Source organism: Agelaius phoeniceus, chromosome 4, assembly GCF_051311805.1.
Source record: "Agelaius phoeniceus isolate bAgePho1 chromosome 4, bAgePho1.hap1, whole genome shotgun sequence".
NCBI lineage: Eukaryota > Metazoa > Chordata > Aves > Passeriformes > Icteridae > Agelaius > Agelaius phoeniceus.
In genome coordinates, this window is record NC_135268.1 from 1,085 (window position 1) to 7,500 (window position 6,416).

Below are 6,416 nucleotides of genomic sequence, written 5' to 3' on the forward strand. Positions count from 1 at the left end.
GGCTGGCTACCTTCAAATCAAAGCCATCCGATGACAACAATACTTTGCCCATTCCCGTTCAAATGGAACGCAGGGATTCCTGTCACCCTGGGATACCCCTAACAGCCGGAAAAGGCAGCTTTTCCTTCAACCGACATCCTTGGAACCGCAAGCGAAAGCGGATTCCCCCCAGTTCAAACACAGACAATATTAGGAGAGTAGCTGCTTGCCTCTCCTTCGTTTCTTTTGTCTTCACAAGCTCCCTTTTTGTTCCTGGGGAAGCGGGGAGGGGGGACTGCCAAGATCCAATTGAAAAGGGAAAGGACCAAAGTCCCCGCTCCAAATCCACACGCGCTCACCGGTTCGGCTGCTGCTTCCCGGCACAAAGATTCGTCCCTCGGCACCTCCTTGAAGCGATGCTCCGCGGATCCAAGCGCGTATCCAGGTGTTCGCCAGACGCTGCCAGAAGCTCTCGCAGTCCTTCCATGAGACAGCCCCGGGAGTCCCCCCATGAACCCCTCTACTCAGCAGCTCCATGCAAAAGGCAGCTGAGGCGAAGCCTCCCCCTAAAACAGCCTCGCCCCCCGGCAGGAGCCGGCCCCTCATCATCCTCACAGCTCACACCTGGGGCTGCTCCGAGCCCCCATCATCCTCACAGCTCACACCTGGCGCTGATGCCACTCTCCAACAGCGCCTCTCCCCGTCCAGCACACAGCCCGCTTCTCACAGACACAGAGCCAACAGAAATCTGCTCCGGGTGCTGGCTTTTCTTAGTCCGTCTGCTTCCACAATTCAGACACGGACGTGCGCTGATGGCACTGAGGGAAAGCTTTCCAGTGCACAAAACTGTCATTCTGGTAGCACGCTTTGAGACGCCTTCAGAAAAAGCAGAATCAGCGCCGCCTCCTAAGAGCCCTGCTGAGGAACCCCGCCCTCCTTGGGACACCCAATGCAGCAGAGCTCGAAAAACGAGGGCAAAAGTCAAGCTTGGAGTGGAAAAGGACAATATAAATACAGCAGCCTTTCAAGAAAGCCTTCACACAGTAATAGTGGGACCCGGTCCCATTTCTTCTTTCCTTGCTCTCTGGAATGACATCAATACGAAGTAAAAAACCCACACGAAACACAAGCAGAGCTGGGATTTGACACGTCTTCCTTTTGGCTCTCGGGATGACAAGCGCCTCTTCCGGGACTTGCGACACGCTTTGGGCGCTGGCAGAGAACGGAGGCAAAAGGTGCCAGAGAGCCCTTTCTATCGCCTTCAGCCCCTGCAGCTGTTCTGAGGGTTCCAGGGCACAGCTCGCTCCGTTCCTAGATCAAAACCTCACGGCAATATCTTCAGAAACTACTACGCATCTCCAGTCGGAAACCTTCTACATTCCTGTAAACAAATGAGTGCATAGAGAGGGTTTCTCCCCAGCTGAGTTTAGAGACCAATTCCTATTCTTTAGCAATACCTAGAAAACCGAATGCCTTGCCAGGTTTTAGCATCCTACACCCACTCACCCCTCCCTGTGCATTTGGTGGCAGCTTTGGGTCCCTCTGGGGGACGGCACCAGCGTGACCCCCGCCCCTCGCCCGCCCCCCACCTGCTCCTGCACCGCCGTGGGGCTCCCTCTCCTGGGCACCTTGGGCTGCCCCCAACGGCATCAGAGCCCCGAGTCTTCACCCCGCCTTTCCCTGACCCCCAAAGAAGGCTCCGAACGAATCCGACTGCCCCGGACAGCAGCGCAGCGCTTTCCCCAAGCCCTTCCCACACGTGCATGGCCCCAGCAAGGGATTCTGCTGCAACAAGAAAGGGGGGCAGCCCCCAGAAGGCTTGAGGTTCCTGCCCAGCCTCGCTGTCACGGGCCAGGGGCAGCGAGAGAGGGAGCGGCACAGACGGCGGCGACGGCCCGGCACGGAGCGGGGCCGCTCTCAGCGCGATGCCGGCAAAGCCGCAGCTCCGGCGCTGTCGGCCGCGCTGCTTGAGCGGCACGGGGCGATCCGCCGAGAGCCTCCGGCCCCGCGCGGGGACTCCCGCAAGGGCCCAGGGGCGCCGGGCTCCGGCCCTCGGGGCTTTATTCTCCGGCAGCCGAGCCCCGCGGCTGCGGGCAAAGAAGGAAAGGGGGCACGGGAAGAGAGGAGCGAGAGCAGGGCACGACAAAGGGCGGCGAGGGAGCTCGGGCTGTGCAGGAAAGCGGCACGGGAAGGGAAAGCCCGGGACGAGGGTACACGGAGGCTGGGCACAGGAAGGAGACAGGGGGAACAGAAGGGAGTAGCGGGCTAGGGACAGGACAGGAAGGAGCCGGCTTTGCGGGGGGAGAGGGAATGGGGGAAAGGGAGCGAGAGAAGGCGAAGACGGGGAGAAGGAAGGAGGGCTAGAGAGAGGACAGGCGGGGAAGCCTCCCAGAGCCCCGGCTGCACCCCGAGCCCGGCCGGCGCCTCGCCCTGCCCGGGATGCTGCGGCGCTCGGCGGAGCTCGGCTCGCTCCGGAGACGCTCGGCTCCGGTCGGCTCTTGGCGCCTCAACTCGGCTCTTGGCGCCTGCATTCGCCTCTTCGGCCGAGCTCGCCTCGCTTCGGCCCAACTCCCAGCCGCTCTGTGCCTTCGGCGCGCCTCGGCTCCCGCTCGCCTCGCCTCGGCTCCCCGACGGCGGGCGGGCAAGCGCCGCCGCCTCCCGTTCAGCTCGCCCGGCTCGGGGCTCTCCCGCTGCCGCGTCCCGCGGGCGGCCCGGCCACGGCGCGGACACGACCCGGGAGCGCGGGCTCGGGCAGGAGCTCATTAGGCTGGGAGCGCACTGGCGCTAAGCAGCGCGCACGAGAGCAGCAGGCTCGCTTCGCCTGAGCTCGGCTCGCTTCGCTTCAGGCAGCCTCGGAAGCCTCGCCTCGGTTCGCTCGAGGCCGTCAGGGTCGGCCGCTCTCCGCCTTGCTTCGGCCGAGCTCGTGCGATTCCCCCGAAGGCGGCGGCGTTCGGTTGTGGTTTAGAAATATCCTCCTCTATCGATTGGATCTCTCTACAGTTAGATTTATATTTCTAGAATACTTCTATTAATCCAAATAAAAACCCCATCTCTAACCAAATAAATACAAGAAAACACCTTCTTTTAAACGGTATCGAAATATTTTATACTTTGTATAGTTATACTCACATTTATATTTATCGTTTCTTTTGATGCAATCTATTAATAATTATCTATAATATCTATAAAATTCTAGACATGTATTTAAAGTATTATCTATATTATGTATCGTATCTACTGCTGCAACTGATTTTTTCTTCTAGCTTTAAACTTTATCTGTATGTATTTATGATATCTTTCTAGACTTAGATTTCTACCTTCATATTCTTTGTATTTATCATTTTTATCATCAAAACCCTGCCTATTGACAAGTTAAAAAAAACGCTTTCTTTAACGATCTAAAAAATATTTTATATTTATAATTTTCCTATTTCTATTTATAATTGCTCTCTAGTACGTGATAACATACCTGCTCCTGCACCGCAGTGGGCTCCCTCTCCTGGGCACCTCGGGGTGCCCCAGTGGCATCAGAGCCCCGAGTCTTCACCCCCCCCCTTTTCCTCTAGTTAGAAACGACACTGGAACTTTTTTCTGGAAACAAAGACATGACCTAAATCCTCTCCCCGTGTCCTAGACAGAGAGATGTTCAGTTCTTAGTTGACTGGGCAGCAGTTTCTTCAATAGAATGATAAACAATATGGAAACGTTTTAGCTACAAGCAAATAGGCAAATCGGAACAAGGTCCTGGTGGCCAGCCACTGCAGTTCTTTTGAAGCAACTTTTTAAACAATCAAATACTGATACCACAAAAAATAAAGCAAAAAGCTGACTACCGGCTAAGAAAGAAGGAAAAATTAACTTTTGACGACAACAACAACATTCAAGGACACAGGCTTTTTTCCAATCTCAGACCTTATTACTACTACCTCTCTTGGAATTCTCATCGTGGATCCCAAAAGGAATAAATCCCTCAGCGTGTCCTAAAGCACCAAGGAGCTACCTACAAGTGAAGGTGGCTACTTTCAGTGCAGACACAGCTGATGACACAGCAGTGGCACAGTTCCGTGCTGCACAGGGATAGTACTGTCTCCTCTTCTCCAGCAGCTGACTCTCTCCTGCCATGGCTTCTGTAAATGCATCAGAGCATGACCTTAACCACAAACAGGCAAGAAAACACCATCCGAAGTCTTTCATTAAGCAGTACAAGAAGGGTTCCAAGCAGAGACCAACAGAATTTCAAGGAAGCAGTCTGCAATTTAAACCCCTCAGATTTGTTCAAGTAGCCGGCAAAATGGAACCATTCAGAAATGACAAAGAAAACCCCCCCAAGTATTTATACAGGAGTCCTTAATGTCAGAAAGGGGATGACAGGTTATGTTCAGATAAGATGAATGTTTATTTGGATCTATAAATAACTTCTCTCGTGGCCCTTTGCCAAAAAATAGAACCTACAAGTGAACACCTACACCTGCCTCAAGAGACCTAACGAGCCCCTGGCAGCCACCGGCATCAAAGCGCAGTGGATGTTTCTAATCCAGGGAAGGAGAACAATATCACCTTTTGTTCTCTCCAGTTTGTTTCCTCTGCAGTCCTAGTTGCTCCTTATGATTTTACAGTCTCTGTATCTTCTCGGGCAGCGCTGAGTCTGACGACCGGGATACGAGAGTCCTTCCCTGCCCTACGGAGAGAACCAGGAAAAAAAGTTCAAAAAGAAACAGGGCAGTTTGAAGTTAATACCTCCGACGAGAAGCAGCACCCGACAAACAGAGCAACGGTGAACAAAGCGTGACACCTCCCTGGGGACAGAAGACTTACAAACTCTCCGGGATTTACAATTCCAGTAACCAAGCCTTCAGCACAGCAGCCAAGTGTCCCATTAGGTGGTGCTGCACCAAAGCACGATCCGAGAGGTTCCAAAGAGTGAAATGCACGTTATTGTCCAAAGACGTAAAATCTTGCAAAATAACAAAACTACAATAGATCTAAACTACAGGGCAAGAGTACCAGTGTTAGCTTGAGGAGCTGGAACCATCCAGGTGAGCAACTGCTAACTGGATCCTCAACAGAGTTTGAGGAACCCTTCAGGATACAGAAGGGTTTTCCCCAGAAATTGCACAGGCCGAGTTTTGATAGAAGTACACTTGCCAGATGCTCAGAAACGTCACCCATCCTCCTCCGGGTGTCCTGAGAGAGCTGCGAATGGCTCTCACGTGGTTTGAGCTGGTTCTGTAAGGGCTCAGGGTGAATTTCACCAGATGCAACCAAACTGGGCAACACCCAGTGGACAGAAGGAACCCAAAGCTTGTTTTACCCAAAGCTTGGGTAAGCAGAGCTCCAGCAAATACCGAGGAAACGATCAGAACAGGGTAACAAATAATAAACATACCTTTTTTTTTTTTTTTTTTTTTCAGATGAGCAAAACAATTAAGGAGAAGGTGAAAACCTCACCATGACTGAACATTTCATCACCTGTAAGCTGACCATCCTTAGCATAGAGGACTCCAAATTTAAAATTCACCGATCCCTGGAAAATAAAACCAAATATTATTTGGTGAACAGTCAAACAGAAGACATAAAAATTTGGTTCCTCTAATCTTTGCCTACATCCTACACGTTAGAACATACATTTTATACCATCTCCTACTACACAATAATTTACCTTAAACTTTGATAGTATAGCATAAAATCATTAACTTAGACGGGTGATCAATTATGATTAAGTTGGTGCTTCAAGTTATTTTTGCTGTCAGGTTCAAAAAAACATGACTTCTTTTTACTGTAACGAGCAATTGATTTAGAACTCATCAAAAGCCCATCCAAATACAAAGCCGTATTCACCGGACGGGTCTGTGAGCAAGAAGTAGTTAGGCTTGTACTCACCTCTTGCCCTTCAAGAACCAATAAATCCTGTCAACAGAAACAGCATCTTTAGCCCCTCCTATTAAGGATTCTACAAGGATGATGGTTTTATTGGTGTTTAGAAGTTTGGATTTGAAATGGCCAGCTCAATGGATAAAGAGACAGTTTAAGTAGTATTAGATTATTATTATTATTCTTATTAGCTACTGGAAGAAACAAACCAGTAGGATCTATACTTAATTACTTCTATTTCCAGGAAATCATAAAGAAAAAGAACCAAACCAAAAAAAGTCACTTCCTACCTTTTGTATCTCAGGATGAAAAATGTCTCTTGGGCTCTTCTCCAGTTTCTCCAGACTCCTGGCACTGAAATGCAAATGAACGAGTGCTTTATAGGAGGCAAGTGCACATTCCAACCCCGAACCCCCAACCGATGGCAGTTACAGCGCTTACAAAATGAATCCTTCCCAGAGCCTCTGGGAAATGGAACGGTTTGTGCAACTGCCATTTCTTCCCAAAATACTAACTCCCAACACTTCCTAAACTGAGTTTGCATTTTAAAAACAGAAATTAGAGCC

The 6,416-nt window shown here is 50.7% G+C and overlaps 1 long non-coding RNA gene across 1 annotated transcript in view; it reads right to left on the minus strand.

Annotated features, from left to right (window-relative positions):
• Positions 1–5,352: 5,352 nt before the first annotated feature.
• The window catches only part of LOC143693785 (uncharacterized), an 8,961-nt gene continuing 7,897 nt past the window's right edge, over positions 5,353–6,416 (minus strand). The window contains exons 3-4 of the long non-coding RNA XR_013181732.1: positions 6,141–6,204; positions 5,353–5,503 (exon numbers count right to left, since the gene is read on the minus strand). This is a non-coding gene — a long non-coding RNA (uncharacterized LOC143693785). The remainder of the gene's footprint in view (positions 5,504–6,140; positions 6,205–6,416) is intronic.